The 19386-nt window shown below is 45.2% G+C and overlaps 1 long non-coding RNA gene across 2 annotated transcripts in view; it reads left to right on the plus strand.

The window, feature by feature from the left end:
* The window catches only part of LOC117885174, a 41590-nt gene extending 25349 nt beyond the window's left edge, over positions 1-16241 (plus strand). The window contains exons 1-3 of one of the 2 annotated variants that reach the window (XR_004647734.1): positions 3449-3719; positions 4335-4469; positions 16138-16241. This is a non-coding gene — a long non-coding RNA (uncharacterized LOC117885174). Of the gene's footprint in view, positions 1-3448; positions 3720-4334; positions 4470-16137 lie in introns of those variants that run through there. The other variant, XR_004647733.1, reaches the window with a different exon arrangement.
* The last annotated feature ends 3145 nt before the right edge of the window (positions 16242-19386 follow it).

Consider the following 19386-nt stretch of genomic DNA (forward strand, 5'->3'; position numbering starts at 1 on the left):
GCTTCAAAATGAATTCCTGGAGGACCTGCTGCATGATTTTTCCAGGGACTGAGGTGTGGCTCACTGGTTTGTAGTTCCCGGGATTCTCCTTCTTCCCTTTTTTTAAAGATGGGCACTATATTTGCCTTTTTCCACTCGTGGAAAAGTGTTTATGTTCCCGTTTTCAAGTGGTGGCAGAGCCATCTACTGGACACAAATCCTAACCAGAAGTTTCATTTACTCCCTGTGTGTTTATCTCTGCACTGTTTGCTTCATATTAGCGCTCATCTTTATTCAAGAAAGATAATGTTAGACTCCATCTAGCCATTCCCTGATGCTTCTGCTAGAGCAAAAGACTCTGTGCCCTAGTCTTAAATTAGAATTAAAAACACTTTACAATTAAGAAGATGCAATTTATTAAATTGACCAGCAGTAGCTCGGTGTTTTAATTATACACAAATATTGTAGTTAATCTCTTCCTTTCCATTATTTATCACCTTTGCCCAGTAGAGTGCTGTCTATTTAATAATTATTAAATCCTACCCAAGACTTTATATATATTTTTTTTTATAAGCATAAAAGCATGAGCTGCTGCAGAATTGATACCAGCATCACTAGTTTGACCATGAAGCAGAAAGTCTCATATATATTTATAGCTGGATTCTGTGCATCATGCTCTTAGCAGTGTATGGGTTTGCCAATAGAGGTAATTTCCATTTATTATACTTAGTGACTCTTGATAATTTCCCATCTGTGCACACATACGCACAAAATGGGATTCCTAATAGATCATTCACCTTTCTCTCAGGTAACAGAGTGAACTTCATAGACACTTAGAACAAGCTATCATAAAATTTATCAGGTACAAATGTGGCAATGACATTGTCATGGAGTCACCGGGCCAATGCTCTGGAACTGCTCCGTATGAAACCAGTCAGGACTCCGGGGGAGCATGCCTCCTCTCTCTGAGCATACTGTCGCCCGGGCAAGAGGCTTACATAACTTCGACCTTCCTGGATCTGACCTCAGAGCATTCAGCATCCCTTTGCACACCGTGCGCTTCCCACAGCGAGTCCGCCCATGCGGGGCTCCTGGGGAAGCCAGAGGGCCCTTCACTCCATCTCTGCAGTCAGCAGTGACTTTCAGCCAGCCAGTAAAACAGAAGTTTTATTAGTCGACAGGGAACACAGTGCAGAACTGAACTTGTTAGCACAGAAATCAGTAACTTTCAGCCAAGTGCATCTTGGGGGAATCCCGGGCCAGACGCCCTGGACTCCCCGCTCCAGTCCCCCCAAGCAGACTGCCCAGCTTCCAGCAACCAGACCTCAGACACTCCCGTTGCTCCTCCTTCTGGTCTTTGTCTTGCTTCCCAGGCAAAATGTCACCTGGTCATCACCTGGTTGCATCCCCCTCCTGGGTCTCAGGTTACGAATGGCACCGGCCATAGCCTATTTGCAGGTTGCTGGAGGAGCCTCCCCTTCCCCTGAGGGTCTCAGCCAAAGTCGCACACCCTTATTCCCACCACTTAAGCATTGGCGCAGCACACAGGGAAACCGAGGCACACAGTATTCATGAAAAACAGTAAAACTCACATAGGCTCACATACAACATAACAAGGAAAAATCCACACTTATGCATGGGTTTAACATTATGCATTCTAAATAGTCCTATTAGAAACACCTAAAAAAAAAAAATCTGGGCCAGACCCTCAGCTAGTGTCAATTGGTGTTGTTCCATTTACTTCAATGGAGCGACATTGATCTACACCAATGGAGGATCTTTGCCTCTTGTCACTAATCCACTGGGGATGCTACTGCCCAGTCCAGCTCCATTACACCAACGGGAGTTCTGTATGCTTTCCGAGTGCTGAATATTCAATACACATCGCCACTGTAGATAAAATCCTCCATCTGCACTGGAGAAGAGAATTTTGACCCACACCTTCAGAGCATGGAGCGTGGAAAGGAAGTATGGGCCAAAGATGCAGGCCAGAAACAGGTGATTGGGAAAGAATGAAGTAATTTCCTCTTACACTGTACCTGTGTCTCTTCACCTGGACATCTTTGATTACACATTTTTCATCTCCTCCACAGTTCCCAGGTCATCTTCTTCACTCATTCATGCTGTGGTGACCCATAACATCAAAACACAAAAGAGACAAAGCGTTGTACTCATCAGATGCAGATGCCAGAGGAAAGAGGTAAAGATTTAGCTTTACTCTAGAAGAGTCACTAAGAGACAAGCAGCGCTTAGGTGGTTCTGTTTTCTGCAAGGCTCCAGGATGAACATCTGCTAGATCCAGGATGGGGGAGACAAAGGCAATTTAATGTCCCCTTTAACTCTCCCCCCACCTCCGTCAAGATTTGTAGTGAGCACGCTCAACTGGTCCATATCCTCTGTTTGTGACCCAGTCACAGTGGCTTGGTGGGCAAGGTCATAAATGGGATTATTGTGATGACTTCATAGACATCAGGAGCAGATGACTCGTAAGGAACAGACCCTTCTCTCTCATGTGTGTCTCTAAGAACAAGGGAAGATAAACCCAGAAAATATTTAATATACTGAATGAGTGCAATTGTCTCCAATTAGGGAATGTTTTCCATGAGTGACTATGAGCCCTGCCCCCTTTAAAAGCAATTAACTAAATAAAGACACTAACAACGTGTCCTTCATTACATTGGGTTAGACTGTGATTTTCAATAGGAGTTAGGAAAGCCATGGGATTTGGATGCAAAATTCATTTAGAGCCCTTTGAAAATTTCAGTCTAATCTCCTCCTATTGCTTGGGTCACAGCTATGGGTGGCATCTCTGAACCCCACTGAGAGGCAGGGTTGATCCTGGGTATGTACAAACAGAGATGCTGCATATCGTGCCCATCGCTGGCCAATGGGCTGAAATTGGCAGTGGCGTTGATTATGTTTGTGGTCCTGTTTTCAGTGGAGGGAAGGTGGAAGGGGTGCGGCAAAAGGGAGGGAGAGAGGTGACACATGTTTGGCTCAGGGGTGGAATAGCTCCTCTACTCAGAAGATTCTCAGATTGATGTAAAATGGAGTGGTGACAGGAGTCTGATCTCCCAGCACTATCACAGAGGAAGAGAATATTATCAGTAATTTCAGTGTGACCATACAAATTGATTGACATCCTTATTTACAAATTGCGCCATCTGGGACTGGCCTCATGACAACTCCTTTGATAAAGGCTGGCGTCTGTCTGTAGAAGGAGAATGGTTGAAATACTTATCTTGAGGGCAAGATAACAAGTCAGTCATTTTTTTTCTGCAAAGGGTATCGTCTGCGAGATCGATGCAAGCAGTTAGTTTAAATGCCATGGACTTTGTCGCGATTCGTGCTGGCTGCTAAATAATAAAGCTCAGATTTTTACATGTCTAATAAATTAGGGTGGAAAAAAAATCAAATGGAAATTTATCACTAAAAACTGAAAAATCACACTCGTTCATTGCTCACTGAAACTAGAAAATGTACTTCAATGCTCTCTAAACTGATGAGTCAAAGACTTAGCTTCTGTAAATTGGAGTCAATGGAATTGTGCTGATATATACAGGGCTGGATTTCCCATTAGGCAAAATAGGCACGTGCCTAGGGACACCTACAAATTAAAATGTTGCTGCTCCCGGGTCCTGGCAGAGGATGGGGCTGGCTGAGGGTGAAAAAGTCCTATGAGCCCTGCTGGAGTTCTCCTTACTCAACCCAGCGGACAGAGTCACCTCCCAGTGGGGCGGGTGAGTATGGCTAGGGGGGCAGGGCTTGGGAGAGTGGGTCTCTGTGGGCGTGTGGGGAGGACTCTTGGAAGTGAGGGGGTGGTGGGCACTGGGCAATGGGTGGTTTGTGGGGGGTGCTGGACAGTGGGGGGTGGGAGATGTTTGTGTGTGTTGAGGTGCTGGGCAGTGAGGGGCCTGTGTGGGGCACTGGGAAGTTGTGGTGGGGGATGCTGGCAGTGGGGGGGGTCGATGGGTGGCGGGGCACCTAAAAGTTAAAAGTGGCAGGGTACCACCGCTACCACCACTGCCCACAGTTAGGAGCTCCAAGTCATAGTGGGGGGGACCCTGCAGCTCCAGGCTGTTGAGGACACGGGGAGGGGGCTCCGAGCCCCTGCACCTGGGGCGCCCAAGGTGTAAATCCGACCCTGGTTATACTGCAGCCAAGGAGCTAGCCCTGATTCTACACCATTCCACCTGAATGGCCTAAATCACCGGGTTTACAAGGAGGGAGGTCCTTTACTCAGGTTTTACTCCATCCTTACTCCAGCAAACTCTTCAATGTCAATGGGAGTTTGCCCAGAATACACGCTGAGGGTCAGATTCTCATACTCTTACCTGCGTTTCCTTTCTGCACAGGTAGAGCCACTGGCATAAATAGGCGTAATTGTGGGGGAGGTGCTACGCCGTGTGAGTAAAAGTTCTGACGATTGACTCTGTTATGGCCTTGGATGTTGACCTCAGACGTGGCCCTGTAATCGTACTGTTGTATGGGTAGGTGTTTTGCATCAGTACTAAAGTGGTTTTGCATTTACCAGGCTGGTAATTCACAAGTGCTGGTAACGGAATCCGTACCAGCTGTAGCAGCACATTGGTGCACACTTGGCTCAGGTCAATAGTCATCAAAAGCTAATACCAGGTGAGAGCTCTTTGGTGGTCTGTGTAAATAAAGAGAAGAATCTTAATCCGAAGCCAAACAGAGAAGGGCTAGGCTCTGTGGAATGCTCAGTGCCTCTTGCATGGATCTACAATCTACACTGACTTCAGTGGGAGTCGTTAGCCTCTCTGCCCAGACTCCCAATGAGGGGACTTTGATGGTTTGGTTTAGAGATGTGATCAGTTGCATGCTAACTACTGAACTACCAGTGGAGGATGAATTATCCCTTCAGCCTCTAGAGCACGCCCTGCTGGGTCAAAGTTGGAACACTTTGGTGAGGCAACCTGGAGAAGTTTGCACTGCCACCGCTGATACCTCAACTATTCTGTGCAGAAATAAATATTGACTTCAGTCTTCAGGGCCATCCAGGCAGCACCTTTTGCCAGCTCTCAGCTCACTTAGAGTGAAAATGTTAAGCTCAATTTTAGAAAGGATTTGAGCTTCTTTTTATATTTTCTGACTTAGCCAATAGTCCTCCGGTGCCTCATCAGCTGCCATTGTAACTGAAACAGCTAAGCACCATAGCAACCAATGTGATAATCTCATTGTCACGAGATAAAGTAAGAAAGAAATCGTACATCCTCTAAAACTGTATAGATCTAGTCTCGCCTTGTGATCGATGCTAACAGCTACCGTTAATGGGGGTTATGAAATATCTATGGGAGACAAAATAAGCCCTTTCATATTAAGTGTACTTCCCTCTCTGGGCCTAAAGAATAAACAACGGAAGATAATCCACATAATACTGAATTAAGAGCCGTTTCTAGGCATCAGCAAAGGGAACTGTAAGGGTTTGAAACACAGATTTTCAAAAGAAGTCCTAAGTTGTAAACACAACCCTGCATGTGTGCATCAAAAATGGGTAAGTCTGTGCGCCAGTAGCCAATGCAATGGGTATATAAGGTTATCCACCGACAAGCCATCTGTGCAGATTGAATCCAGGACCTTGAGTTATAAGAGCATGGACTTTTACTGCTGTCTAAAAAAAAACCCAACGCCTTTAGCTTGGAGACAGTAGACGCCTCGTCAGCCTCTATAGGTATTTCTTCACTGCAAGCAAGTTCTTAATTCGGGTTAAAATAGCAGAAAAGACACACACGGCTTTTAACTGAGGTTAGCGGCTTAAGTTCAACCACAGGCTCCCAAATAGGCTTTATTTCAAGCTGCTCACCCAAGTGAAAAGCTAAGTTGATGGGTCTTCACTGCCATTTTTTGCAGCGAAGATATTCCCTAAGTCATGTAACCCGTAGAGGGGTTAAAGATTTATACTGTGTTAGCAGAGGTTACATACTCCCCCTATAAAATTGATTCATATATAAAAATAAAGTCTCTGCATTAACAAGCATCATTATGCATGTGTGTAGGAGGTAGCCAATAATTTCATCAAGTCTCATTTGGAAACTACAAATTGTAGCAAATTATTGACTTGATGAATTTCTCCTTTTTTCTGTTTGTGTGAGCTGTCCACAATTTTCTCAGTTCCATTGTATTAACCAATTCCTACAAATGACTCACAGCCGGTGTGGCAGAAGGCAGAAAGCTAAGGACTGTTTGTCTCTGCTTAGATGGATGTCCAGGCGGCTCAGATCCATTTCTTCCAGCTTCTCCTCCGGCTGAGGTTCCTGGACGATTACTCTGCAAGTACAGCAAATAACCCAGACAAGTGTCATCACTGCCCAAAGCTCGATTGGTGCGCAAGATCTCGCCCCCCCCCACGCCTCCCATCTACTCAAGATCAACCCCACTCAATGAAAAGTGACTGAGTCAACACCGACGGTCACCTCACCACCACCACTGTCGCACCCAATATCCAGCATGATTCTCTTCCTCTCCTGAATTTTGAAGGCTCTCAAGAACAAAGGGTGGTGGGTAGGGATAGCTCAGGGCTAGTCTAACTACCCGCCCGGATTGGCGGGTAGAAATCGATCTCTCAGGGATCGATTTATCACGTCTCATCTAGATGGATAAATTGATCCCCGAATCAACGCGCTTACTCCTACCTCGTCAGGAGGAGTAAGCGCTGTCGACGGGGGAGCTGCGGCGGTCCATTTGCCGCCATACTCACAACGGGGTAAGTCGAATAGGATACGTCGAATTCAGCTACGCTATTCGCATATCTTAAATCGATCCCCCCCCAGTGTAGACCTAGCCTCAGTGGTTTGAGCATTGGCCTGCTAAACCCATGGTTGTGAGTTCAATCCTTGAGGGGGGGAATCTAGGGCAAAATCAGTATTTGGTCCTGCTAGTGAAGGCAGGGGACTGGACTGGACTGAACTTGATGACCTTTCAAGGTCCCTTCCAGTTCTATGAGATAGGTGTATATCTCCAACAAGCCTCTGGGGATACACACCTGGCAGCCTGCCCATATCCTATGAAGGGAGACAATACAAGAAGAGGGAAACATTATGGTCAACACATTAGAGAAGACACAGATTGAGGAAACATAGGAACGAGGAAAGCAATTCAGTGCCTGGAATTACCCTCCTGGATAAAACCTTCTACTGGGTAGGACACACCACTCCTGGCCAGAGAGAGATGAGCAACCCCAAACCCAGACACTTATCTCACAGGCCGTGACAGCTCCTCCACTTCCAGCTGGATGGCTCTTGCCTGTCACCAACTGTGCTTGCTGTGTCACTGCTCTCGCTCTCTTTCCATGTCAGAGTGAGTATCCAACAGCCAATGAAAACCAGTTTGAATTGGGGATGCATCATACACGGTATGGTTTCTGTTCCCCACATAGATGAGCATAAGCCTGAGAATCAGGGTTTCCAATGGGAATTCAAAATGGGAAGTTTGTTTACTGTGGACTGGCTCCATGAACTTTCTAGTCCCAGTATATGCAAAGTGATTTATAAAACCAACCCTTGTTCTAAGACTATCTTCATATTTCCTTCCGGAAAAGTAATTGCATCCCTTGGGTATGTCCCCTTGAGAAATAAGCAGTATATTAAGATATCACTATTAGAGATAGCCCTGAATCAAACACAAGGATTCCAGCCCCAGGGGCATGGCCACGGGTTGGGCTGGGTGGGCCATGGCCCACCCACTTAGCATCCAGGCCCATCCAAATCTGAGCAGAGGTATAGTGCTGCCACAGCAGCCTAGAGAATCACTCAGGTCCCTGAAATCCAGGATGGAGCTCTGCACCTGCCCTTCAGAGAGCTACACTCCAGCAGCTCTGCCGTGCCATTTTCGGAGATGCCGCATGCACGTGCCCAGCTCGGCAGGTGAAGCCCTTTGTCTGGGGGCACCAGGGCTAGGAAGAGGGCGTGGCATCAGGGGAGACGCTGAGCTAGCAGGTGCTCGAGGGCTGCCTGTTGGCCAACGGCGTTCTCCGCATGGCTCATCCCCTGCATGGCTGGAGGCAGCGGCCAGGCCGGTCTCGCTGCAGCGCTCCCAGGAGAGGATGCACTTTACTGGGCCATTCAGTACGGAGTCCGGACCAAGTTGTGCACCAGGCAAGCCCCTGTTCATGCCCCTGAAGCGCAGCCGGAGCTGACCCTGCACAGGGGCCATACGCAGGGCCGGTGCTACCATTAAGGCAAACTAGGAGGTTACCTAGGGCGCCAAGATTTGGGGGCACAAAAAAGCGGTGCCCCCAATTTTTTTTTTACAGCGTTCCTGGGCTGGGCTGCCGGCGGTGCGCTGACACGTGCAGCTCAGACTCCCTCTCCCAGCGCAGCGGCCGCTCTATGCAATTATTGTCATTGCCGGCAGGGGCGGTGTGCTCGGGGAGGGGGCGTAGCAGAGGTGAGCTGGGGTGGGGAGCTGCTGCACGGCTCCCCGAGGGGGGGAAAGCTGCTGCGGGGGAGGGGCGCCTCAGGGTGGAGGGGGGGGCGGGGGGCTGCCCCAGGGCGGGGGGGGGGCGCACAAAGTGGAAGTTTCGCCGAGGGCACGAAACTTCCTTGCACCGGCCCTGGCCATATGGCCTGTAGGAGACAAGCCCACAGCTGAACGGCAGCAGCCCATACCCTGCAATGAGGCAACGGCTCCCTCTCTTCCCCCCGCTGCAGAGTCAGGGCGCAGCCAAGGGGATCAGCGTTCCCCGCCCCGGCCAGGCTGCACTGCCAGCCAGAGCACAGTCTGTCATTGCCCATCCATCCGAAAGTCGGGACCCACCCAAATTTCCACTCCTAGCTAGGCCACTGGTCAGCACACTGGACTGTTGAGTGTTTGCCTGAGGGTTAGCTTCTAGCACCCTTCATGGAAGTGGCACCCAGGCGATTTTTTACTGAAGACAATGGGACAGCGCATGAGTAAGGACTGAGTTAACAATGAGTACGGGCTTTGTGATTTGCTGAAGTACTGGAATGAATAGTAAGTGGGGAAAATACTATTATTACAACAAATAAGCAAGTGATTATCTTCCCTGAAAAGGCCTCTATTTAATGCTGCCTCTAATCTTTTCTTCCCCTTCAATAATTATCCTCTTCATTGAGTCAAACATGCAGAGACATTATCCCGCTGCGCAGCGGCTCCGATTTCCAAATCAACACCCGGGAGATAAAAGCTGCCTTCACTTAAAACTGTCTTTATTTTTCATTCCTGAGGCTGGGGCAGAGTTGTCTGAGGCCAGAGGTGGGGTTTAGCAACCATCTCCTGGCATAAGTGCCATCCTTAAAGCCTTTGATTTGTACCAACACCTAGTGAGTGAAATTACCGCTGGGCATTCAGGTGAGGAGAGCAACAGGCTTCTCACTGCTTAAAGAGCAGCTGACACTTCAGAGTTTAGCAAGACATGCTGTTTAGGAGTGGTTCTGCTTACCACGGCTATATTTTCTCTGTCTCTTTCTAAGGCCATTTCCGGATGCCAGAAATGTAGGCTCCAGCCCTGTATTCTGAGCTGTGCAATAGGCAGCCAGCATGAGGTGGAGTGGTTTATAATGTGACCCATCTCCAGGGTGGAAGCAGATCCTCTACCCTCCCACCCAAGTCTTGTCTCTACCTACATCCTGTGGTCAGGTTCTTTTTTTTTAAGGGTTCAGTCCTTTGGGCTGGACTCTCACTGACTTCAATGTGAATATCACCTACTCGGCCTCTCATTATGCCACAGGTGGTAGGTATTTCTATTCTTGTCTTAGGCTCAAGCATGGAAAGCCATGCCAAAAAATAATAACCCCCTAACAAAACAGAACTGCACTTAGACCCAAGCCAGTGCAACAATCAATCATACCAGTTTGCATAGGAGCATATTTTCCTGATTTAAGGCCAGATTTTTTTTATTTTAAATGACAGGTTTCAGAGTAGCAGCCGTGTTAGTCTGTATCTGCAAAAAGAACAGGAGTACTTGTGGCACCTTAGAGACTAACAAATTTATTAGAGCAAAAGAAGTGGGCTGTAGTCCACGAAAGTTTATGCTCTAATAAATTTGTTAGTCTCTAAGGTGCGACCAGTACTCCTGTTATTTTATTTTAAATGTGGCTCAATGAAATCATCTTTGCCTAGGTTATGCCCGGTCAAGATGTTCAACCAATCTTGGACCTTTTCAAGTGAAGCGTTAGGTGTTTATCTCCTGCTCTTTGCAAAACTTGCTTACGATTTCATTGTCACTTGACATTCTCGTCAGAAACGTATGCACTGTGGCCTCGATTCAAGAAGTTGCTTGAGCATGTAACGAACTAAGCATGTGGGTCAACAGCGCCATTCAGCTGCTTGGGGAGATACAAACTGAACTGTCGTGCTGAACCAGGGCTTATATCGTTTTGTCTTTAAATATTTAAGTAGAAACTCTGGGTGATGATCCTGTGGCTTCCCAGGTGTGCTGTGGCAAAGTGGTATGTACAGGGTGTTAGGGTTCCACCTGATGACCTCATGGGGACAGGGCATGAGGTTCTACAGGAATCCTAGGGGTGCAGTAAAATGACCAATAAAGTGTCTTGATTTTAGATGCAAAAAACTTTGATGGAAAATGTCCTACTGATGGCATTTTCATGGTTTGTCACTGAGATGTTACAAGGTGGAAACCAGCACTTCTGTCCTGCTCTTAGTGAAGACAACATCTCTGGGCATGGCCCCACCCCAGACATAAGATGATTACAGTTAAACAAAAGGATCACTACTGTAATTCATGATCTGTTTCATGACAACACTATGCTTTTCCTTTGCAGAATGGTATGTCAGTGTGCAGTACTACTCAATGTGCTCATGCCTTTATCTAGAGCAGTGGTTCCCAAACTTTAACAACCTGTGAACCCCTTTCACTAAAATGTCAAGTCTCGCGAGCCCCCTCCTAAAAATGAATATTTCCAGGGATTTTCTCCTTTACCTGAGTATAAATTATAAAAGCAGTGAACTTGGAAATATAAAATTTGTTTTTATGACATGCTTATTACACACTATTAATTATTAATTATTATTTATAATTACACTATTTTTATTACATTATGAAAATGGCAACACTCTTCCAAGATCTCACTTCCATAGCTTGTATCACTTTGAATAAGCCTGTTATAAGACAAAGCTCCTATGTTTCATCAAGGAGTATCAGATGTGAAACAGCATGAAGGTATTTAAGAAGCCAACTCAAAGAGTTCCTCCTACATAAGCATTCAGGTCTTGAGTAGTCCAGGCAAACAGTGCATGTTACAACAAAGCTTAAATTTGTTCTTCATAATCATTTTAAAAACAATAGTACCTGCCTATTTAATTTTAAAAACAGCAAAAAATATCCACCTCCCTTTTCCATTTCTTATAAGGAGTCTTGAAGTTTAAATCTCCTCAGTATGATAGATATGCTTGCTTTGATCTGCTTAGCTCTTGGAAGTCCAGGGGCTTCAGGCTGCTGGCCCCGTGCTGTCTGGAGTCCCTAGGGACAGCTCTGTCCGCCATTAGGGCTTTTTTTCCTGAGAACCCCCTGTAACCCCAGTTTGGGAACCACTGATCTAGAGAGAGACACTCAACAGGCCCCATGGCATATTTCATGCAACCGATTCCATGATACTGCAGGGTTCTCGGGCATTGGTGGCACCTCAGTCTCCTCTGTTCTCTGCCTGTGGCACACAGCACATTAGTGTGAGGATTGTGAAACTTGAAATTAACCCCATTGATTGGGCTAAACCCAGGAGAGGGTGGGTGAAGTGTAACAGTCTGTGGTATACCAGAAATCAGACTAATCTAAGATCCCTTCAGGCATTAAACTCTATGAAATAGATGAGAGAACAGTTCACACTCCATGCTTATGCAGCCACTTCCAACAACCATGACAATTAGTGCAAGTTATGGTGGTGGTTTCTGTGAAGTGGACTCCTGTTAAGAACCAGAACACGTTTGACACAGAGGCCATTGAAACGAGAAAGCAGTGCAAAGACAGGTTGGATTGTAACTAGTGTTTCTAGGAAACTTTCCTGGAAAATTTCAACTTTTTCCATGAAAAATTGAAATCTGACAAATTTCAGCCAATTTTTTTCTGCTGAAAACCAAAGCGTTTGCTTTGGCAGTGCCACTCTGGCGCTGCATGGGAAATGTAATTCAGCTGCCTCATGTCCCCCTTTCTGCTGTGTGGGTCGGCTGCAGGATCAGGCTGCAGCTCCCAGAATTCACCATGGTCTTCCCTCTTGCTGAGTCACTGTGATGCATCATGTGGGTCACTGGACGCAATGCATCATGGGAGATGTAGTCCAGCTGGTAGACAAGAATGAGGACATGAGACATTACAAGTCCCATGAGGTACTATGCCATCATTTCCACATCAAAAGTCAAAATATTCCATGGAAGGCAGACTTTTTCCAAAAATATTCATTTAATCAAACCAGTTTCTATAGAAAATTTTCAATCAGCCCTAGTCATAACCCAGTCCAAGGAGCGGCACTCCTAGTACAGTTCCCAAGACTGATCTTTTTCCTCTTGAGTCCAGATCCTAAGCTCATAGAAAAACATCACTTGACTTCAATCGATTTCAGTGGGCTCAGGACCACCTAATCCTTTGTTAGCCCAATTTGATAGGCTCAGTTTTGCACACTCAATTCTGATTTCTTCTTTAACATCTCTGGGAAGCTCACTTACGGCTGTTCATTGTACAGAATGCCTGTTTGATTCCCACAGTCATTCCAACCAATTGCTCTTTTTTCTTCCCACTAGGCATAAAATAGGCCTGAGAAGTGATTTGTTATTCGGACACCCAACGTGATAGAGCAGTGTCCTTCAAACACCATCTTCCCCCCAGTGTTTTTCATCATCATGCTCAGGTTCCAATTGGTATCTGTGGTGGAGCCATATAGCCTTGAGAGCCTGTATCAAAAGTATCAAACACAGCAGGCTACCTTTTTGCTGGCCTAAACTGGCATAGCTCCAGCAAGTCAATAGAATTGCACCAATTTACATTAGCAGAGAATAGGCCGCATTATCTTTGGAAGATAGCACACTCTTACAACCTTTCAGACTGCTGCTGCTCCCCTTAAAGTCAATGAGAATTTTGACTTTGGGTTGGAATCAGTACATGCCTGTAAAAATGTATAGAGCTGGGAAGGAACTTCAACTTTTGGAGAATTAGGTTTAGGGAGCTGGTTAATGAACCACTTCTTTTCCCCAGCGAGCTGGGGAATGTTGCTGGATTATCACAGACCTTCAAGTTTTCAGTATCTTTTCTTATTAGAGAGATGGCTAATGAGCTCCAGGTAGTAGAGGAGGAAGAAGTGAGCCCCTCAGTGCAAACATTAAGGCTTTCTAGTCAAGGTGGCTTCAAAGGTACGTTTCTCCCCCTGCATTGAACCCCCGAGAGATCCTGCCACTGAGCAAACTTTTGCACACTAGGTGCTGCTTAAGGTTCATGGCAAAGAAAAGCATCCCAGAAAAGGAAGAGGGATATAATCAGAGTGGGAATAGATTAGGAAGGTCAGGCAAGGAAAGGATGAGATATGAGGGGAAAAGTCAGATATTGCTGAGAAATAGGTAGCAACATCAAGCATTGAGATGCAGCCTGGAGGTGGCAGGGGGGCCCCCAATGAAAGTATTTCTATACATCCCAGAATGCCATTTGGAATTAAGCTATAGACAGCAATGCTGTTAGGTTAAATGTGTAGGGCTGGATTCATTCCAGCCCCAGAGCTGTACATGGCCCAGGAGAAAGGGGGGGTGTCAGAGCTGGTTACAGCTGAGGGGGGCGACCTCCAGGATCATTTAGAACTGCTGCTGGGGAGCTCGTAACTACCCCACCCGCCAAGAGTCCTTGATGGAACCGATGCCAGTGGAGGATTGGCATAGAAGAGCTCTGTTCAACCACACGACACTCTCATCACTGGCTGCAGCACAGTTCAGAGTGTCAGGGAGTTCCCTTGCAGCATGGAAATCTGCAGCAAAATGATGGTCCCTTTACGGCACTTGGATGATGTAATGCACAAGAGAATCTGGCCCATATCATATAGATGTGCAATAAAAGTAAACCAATGTTTTCCTAAACACTGAAAATAAATCTGATCTGTTCCCGTGTCACTTGTCACTCGACACAAGGGTTGGGTGAAACAACTCACATCAACCTTTGCTTGTTTCTGGAATTGAACCAGAACCAAATTCTCTGTAACATACAACGGGCATTTTGCCACTGGCTTTCATCTTCATGTGCCTAGTTTGGTCTCAGACTATATTTGCTGAAATAAGGTGAGAAAGGTCCATTCTTGTGACACATCTGACTCTAGCATTAATTGAAAGTACTAAAAATCTTGTTACAAAGCAGCTTCTGCTGACTTTTGGAGACCCATAAGGTTTGGACAGGTTCAGCCGTTTCCAATAATCTTCCAAAGATTTGGAGCGCATATCTGAACAGAGCCTGAAGCGCAAAACATTTGAGGTTCACCCATGATTACAGGCCATATTCTGTCACCTGATCCGCACATGCAAATCCCATTGCTGCAAATAGGCATTTCCTGCAGTGTTCAGAAGGACAGAAAATGGTTCTGACTATGGGATCCATGCCAGCTTGCAAAGCTGAGTGGCATGTATCAGCGCTATCACGTACATAGCACTTTATCTTCAAAATGCTTTGCAAACAATAACTTATTACTTACATAGCGATTACCCCATTTTAGAGATAAGGAAGCCCTGGCAGTGGCTGAGTGACTTGGTCAAGTCTATAGAGGGAGCCAGTGTCAGAGCCTGTGTTAGAATCTGGGAGTTCCTTGCTCCCATTCCTATACTCAGACCACTAAATCATACCATGGTGAAGGTCATATTAAAATATCTTGGAGAGACCAGAGATAAAAGGTTAGCCAGACAGAAACAAACTCATTCCTAAAAGTATGGCCCGCTTTTAAAGACAACTTTCAGAGTTAGCAGATTGACCCCTGGAAGATTTCCGCTGTGTTGAGAGTCAACATCCCAGTTCCATCCTGGCGTTTGTGTTGTGGCAGGACACCATTCTCCTGTGACAACTGCCATTTCCAGTTGATGTTATCCTGTAAGTGATCATGATACTTTACTGAAGTCCCAAATTCCAAGTTCCCAGTCAGCCTCCATTGCAAAAAACCATGTTTTTCTAATAAATGCATATTATGGTTTTCCCTTATTTCTAACTAAGGCAATACCATCTGTTCTGGATGAAAGCAACAGATATACCTATCTCATAGAACTGGAAGGGACCTTGAAAGGTCATTGAGTCCAGTCCCCTGCCTTCACAGCAGGACCAAGTACAGACCCTGACAGATTTTTGCCCCAGATCCTTAGATAGTCGCCTCAAGGACTGAGCTCACAAACCTGGGTTTAGCAGGCCAATGCTCAAACCACTCTCAACTATCCCTTCCCCCCTAAAATAAGACCAAGGTTTCCTTGCATTATACAGGAAGAAAGTAGCACTTTTCACCCCAGATGGGACTTGACCCTACAATCTCTGACTTAGAAAGCCATTGCCTTATCCATTAGGCCACTGGGGCTCCTATAGAAAAAAAGAAAAGATTTATGACTGATTAATGTCTATTTAATGTGAGTAAGTCATCAAAATTCTTACTCTTGTGTTGGTCTGTGCTTGCAGATAGAACAATTAAAAAAGGGGTTCTCTGTTCAGCTCTTCACTGCTCTAGTTGCATCAGGAAACCATAGGAGTTAAAAACTGTGGTTACACAAGGCTGTGTACAATATATTTCTTTCCAAATACTCCCGTTTAGTCGTAAATGAGTATAAATGAAGCATGACAAGCAATTTGCTGCATGGTAGGCGATATTAATGACATGACACATTTGTACCTACTTGTGTGATCTGATTTTTTGAGTGTGACAAATTACAGTAGCAAGTGCCTTGTGTCAATAATGACCTCTTCTGTACTCCGTTATGTTGGGTTATCCATTTTTGTCCTTACAGTTATAGCTGGGTGTGACATTATCTGATTAAAATAGGACCATGTAGATCATTGTTGCTTCAATTGCAACAAATCTTATACAAAGTTTGTCAAGTAAGAGGTCAATAGAAAAGTTATGATTTGCAGAATCTGATTATGCTATTTGCATGCATCTATCATTTTTGTATCTGAAGTTATGACTATTAACTATGTCCCTGTATTTTAAATGTTTGCTCCTGTAGTAACACCAACAAGATGTTTAGCCAGCACATCGTGAAAGAACTATTCAAGTTGAATGGCCCATCAACAGGGCTGGCTCCAGGGCTTTTGCCGCCCCAAGCAGCGCAAAAAAAAAAGCCGCGATCGTGATCTGCGGCGGCAATTCGGCGGGAGGTCCGCCGAATGGCTGGAGGTGCCGCCCCTCTCTAGGCAAGCTGGTGCCTGGAGCCGGCCCTGCCCATCAAAGAACACTTAACACACAATGAAAGACACCTATCTACACGGAATGGACTCTCCTGTGAACATTCTATCTAGAGTATGGGTAATGGCCTTTGCTATGACTAAGCGAAGCCGGCATAGACATGTGACTTGCCCACGTGACTCCAAAATCCATCTTGTTACCTGTATTTTTCCTGTGCGGAGGGCTTTCTTGAAACAATGGGTTTCTCTTCACTTGGAAGAAGCTATAAATGACCCTGGGAACATCTCCATTTTGCCTCTTTCCTGCTCAAACCTCTGGACTATGAACTTATACTAATGGGAGCATTCTAACCAAGGGACTGAGGACCGTCCAATGATTTGGAAACAACCAGAGACTTAACAAGCCAACAGTTTATTCCATCACTGCGACAAGCCTGATCCAAGAACTTTGCCTTTATTGTATGTATTCGATTCCTTTAGCCAATTTTAACTCTCACCTTTCTTTCTTTTTATAAATAAACCTTTACATATTAGATACTAAGGGACTGTCAACAGTGTGATTATTGGGTAAGAGCTGAGTTGTATATTGACCTGGGTATGTGGCTGATCCTTTGGGATCAGAAGAACCCTTTGGTTGATGAAATTGGTTATAAATAACCACCACTCATTAAGTCTAGTGTCTTTGGCGGTGAAACAAGGACCAGAATGCCTAAGGAGACTGCTTTTCTGACTTCTTGTTAGCCAGTGTGGTGAAACGGAAGGTTACTTTTGTTGCTGGTTTCGTATATCTTCTGGGACAATAACCACCAGTTTTGGGGGGTGTCTGCCCTATGTCTCAGCAGTTTGTCCTGAATTTGGTATTCTCAGTTCTGACCCACTGAGGCACGGTGACACTGGTAAATCTACTGATGGAGAAAACTTTATTCAATGGATTTTATTCTTATCAGTTTGTGAAATGCCTGCAAAACTATGATTTTCATGAACCTGCTCTCTAGTCAAAATTTTTCAACCAATAGTTCTAGCCTACACTACAAGGGCCTTTAGGTTCTCTCCACTGACACTGATCCAAGGCCACTGTAGTTAATGGAAGGACTCCAACTGACTTCCATGGGCTTTGAATCAGGTCTAGATTCCAGCATTTGGAGTTATTTAATAATCCTGAGAGATGCTGGGTACCTCTGGTCTTGAGGTCAGAGAGGCTGAACAAGAGGTGCTAGGGACAGAGAGGTACAATGACAAGGCTTTCCAGGACACAGTAGAATGGTCCCACCCCCAGTCTGACAGCCTCTGTGCTGTTGAGGAGGATGAAAGTCCTAGGGGAAAAGAACATCAAACTGGAGAAGAGGGAAATGATCCCATAGTTGGGACCCTCCTTCCAGATGATGTTACAGTATCCCCTCACACGGAGGATACCCCTCCAAGGGAGGAAATCCCTGTTATTAGGAAGAGATCTGGTAATAGTAATGGGGGATTCAATTTTTAGAAATATAGATAGTTGGGTTTGTGATGTCTGGGGGAACTAGTTGGTAAATTGCCTGCTGCATGCAAAGGTTGAGGACCTCTTGAGATATCTAGACAGACGTATGTGCAGTACTGGGGAGAAGCCGCATGTCATGGTACACAGAGGTATCAATGACATAAGGAAAGGTAGGAGAGAGGTCCTGGAGGACACATTTAGTCTGCTGGGTAAGAGATTAAAGACCAGGAGGTCCATGGTAGCATTCTCTGAAATGCTTCAAGTTCCATACATAGGGCTGGTTAGACAGGCAGACGTTCAGGGTCTCAATGTGTGGATGAAAAGGGTTTTAGGTTTATTAGGATCCTTTTGGGAAAGGAGGAGCCTGGGTACCCTAGCAGTTCCCATGAAACAGTGACAATGATATTTTATTTCATATTTTCAAACGGCCCTAATCCAGTAGAGTACTTAAATGTGCTTACATCCAAGCACTTGAGCAGTTCCATCAATTACAGTGGGATTACTCACATGCTTATAATTGAGTATATGCTTAAGAGCTTGCTGGATTGGGGCCTTAATGTTGGAATATATTGTAATAAATAATAAGAACTGGAAAGTCACCCTATTAAACTCTGTAATGTTCATAGCAAACGAGGGTCAGTTGTGAAGCTTCGATCCAAATTCAAGTTCTAAAGTTCAGATCCAAAGCCAAGCCACTTCACAAGTGTATTGGGATTTGGCGTTCTGAACTGCACCATTATAAAAATAAACCTGAACTGTGAAGTTGAAATCTGGACCCAGATCTGATCTTCCTCATGTTTCTGAGTTGTTTGGATTCTGTGTCCATCTCTGGCTAAAAGTCAATTGTATAGAGAAAAGGGAATTGTAGGCAAGACCAGAAACGTGATTTGAATGTCCCGGCTAACTGGGCTGGGCACAGGAGATCGAGCACTGTAATGTGTTTTAATTTACTTTCCAAAAATTCTTTCAAACCACTCTCCTCCTGCCATGAAATCTGTTTTTCCAGGTTTGCTGAATGCTAATGATGCCCCACATTCATCATTCTGTGATACTACAAATACCAGAAGAGGCAGATGCCAGCAGAGACATCATAGCCACTTGGAGGGTTAGCATGAGATTTCTGGTACTTGTGATGCCCAAGAGAACCAATGTCTCCCTGTAAACCCAGAAATGAGAGCGGTTTCAAACGGAGAGGGGAAATAATTTTATAAGGTTATATTCAAATTGATTATTGACATAATTATTGGATGCTGATATTATCACAAGAGTTCTGAAAGATCCTATCAAAGGTTTGGTTTGCAAATATCTCTGTCCTTCAAATTGGTATAATACACCAGTGCAATCCAGAGCTTCTTCACCTGTAGCTCTCTTTTAGAACAGTATCCATCTGCTATTACATAGCATTGTAATACAGTACTTCAGTAACAGGCAAATCGGTTGAAACTCTAGTAAAGGGCAGAATTAGCAGACACATAAATGAACATGATTTGTTAGGTATCAGGGGGTAACCATGTTAGTCTGTATCCACAAAAACATCCGAAGAAGCGGTTTTTTACCAATGAAAACTTATGCCCAAATAAATCTGTTAGTCTTT

Source organism: Trachemys scripta, chromosome 11 (genome assembly GCF_013100865.1).
Source record: "Trachemys scripta elegans isolate TJP31775 chromosome 11, CAS_Tse_1.0, whole genome shotgun sequence".
Classification (NCBI taxonomy): domain Eukaryota; kingdom Metazoa; phylum Chordata; order Testudines; family Emydidae; genus Trachemys; species Trachemys scripta.